The sequence below is a fragment of the Chinchilla lanigera genome, unplaced genomic scaffold (assembly GCF_000276665.1).
Source record: "Chinchilla lanigera isolate Chin_1 unplaced genomic scaffold, ChiLan1.0 scaffold00027, whole genome shotgun sequence".
Classification (NCBI taxonomy): domain Eukaryota; kingdom Metazoa; phylum Chordata; class Mammalia; order Rodentia; family Chinchillidae; genus Chinchilla; species Chinchilla lanigera.
This window is the reverse complement of record NW_004955428.1, coordinates 16,029,244-16,031,010: the sequence shown is the minus strand read 5'-3', so window position 1 is coordinate 16,031,010 and position 1,767 is coordinate 16,029,244. Positions and strand designations below refer to the sequence as shown.

General features: G+C 45.3%; 1 pseudogene; it reads left to right on the top strand.

The window, feature by feature from the left end:
- The first annotated feature begins 530 nt into the window (after positions 1-530).
- On the top strand, positions 531-1,246 carry LOC102009303 (annotated as a pseudogene).
- The last annotated feature ends 521 nt before the right edge of the window (positions 1,247-1,767 follow it).

Genomic DNA, 1,767 nt, shown 5'->3' with positions numbered 1-1,767 from the left:
TGTCCCCACTCTAAATCTCCCTCTTTTCAATTAACTTTCTTCATAGAAGAAAGTTGTGAGTCCAGTTTCTTATTCCACTGGTAGATCTCATAATGACTTTCATTTCTTTTAATGGTGTTTTGAACTCTGCTGTCCAATCTCGATTTCTAGGCCCTGAACTTTTGGCGATAATTAAAATATATATTCTGTAACATGTCAGAAATTTTTTTCGGGGGGGGGATGTGAGAAAATAATAAATTTCTTTTTTGTATGCTAACATGACATTGCTGTCTACTATGATTTAGCATTATCCTGCATGAGAAAACTTACTCTTTTTCAACTGTTCTTTGTCAGTATCAAATAAATTACATCATCATCTCATTTGAAGGTATTAAATATTTTGAATTATTTTAACACCAACAGAATATCTTCCTGCCCTCTCTCTCTTCAATCAGTTTGAATATTACTGCTGAAATTACCTTTTTAAAAGACAGTTTTATGAGTAGATAGCTGAGTCCAGCCTGAGGTGAGAACTACAGCAGCGCCCTGAAATGCCTCTGCGCAGGTTCCTGGTCAACCTGTGAAGGTACCTACAGCGGCAGGAAGGCATCTGTTCTCACCGGCCTGCGCATTTCCTGCGCTCTCTGGAGGACTCACAGACTACCTACTCCATCCACTACGAACTTCCTGGGACGAAGTTCCAGATGAGCCCCAAGAATGGGCATCTGGAGTGCGTGGAGGACGTGTGCATCTCTATTTACTATCCTCCGGGGTCCTAGAAGAGGCTTGGCAGCGAGGGGCTGCATCCTGGGCTACAGATATGGCAACAACAAGAAGCTCTCAAACAGGGTAAAGGTGTGGAAGCCACAGCTATTTCAGCGTGAGCGCTACAGTGAGACCCTGGGCAAGAACTTCACTGTGATTGTAAGCATGCAGACCCTCGATCTCATTGATGGGTTTGACTTCTATATCCTCAAGACCCCAAAGGAGGAACTGTGCTCCAAGTTCGGGACAGACCTAAAGCAAGGAGTGCTGCTGAGGCTTGCCCAGCAGGACCTCCGGCTGCACCCAGATGGCCCTGACCGTCTACCACAAGTTCAAGAAATTTGCCATCCCAGAGGGGAAGGCTGTGGAGAAGCAGAGGATCCTGGAGGAGAAGGACCTTGTTCCCCTTCTCAAGACATACATGGAGGAGCTGATTGAGCGGCTCCAGCAACAGGCACTGTCAGAGCCCGCGGTGATGCGGAAGAGAACCAGCGGGAAGTAACCAAACCCCCGCTCCAATACCTGACCACCGGGCTCTTTTTTTCTCACTGGGTCTTATCACTGTGGATACAGAAGCTGGGAGGGTCATGAGGGGCACACGTGGGCAGTGGGTGAATCTTGGATCTTCTATGCTGGCTACACAGTTGCTGGGGGCACTCTTGTCCCAGGATCCCCTAGAGTCCTGGTACTAAGCAGAGGCCTGCCCAGACCCGGCCAAACACCAGAGAACATTTATTGTCCCTGTGGGTCTGGGAGCAAGTAAAGCTTGAGCCAGGCCAAAAAATAAACAAAAAGTAAAAAATAAAAATAAAAGAGAGCTCATTGCGTATCTGTCTATTCAGATGCATTCAGTGAATCCCATCATTGATATTAAATCCTTGCTTTTGAGATTCTATATTTTCTGTTAGATGACCGCTAAGTTTTCCAACTTTATTTTTTATTGTAATAAAAGATCAACTTCCACAATCACGAAATTGGGCTATTCAGTCTTTCTAACTAGAGTTTCTGTGTTTATTCACTGTC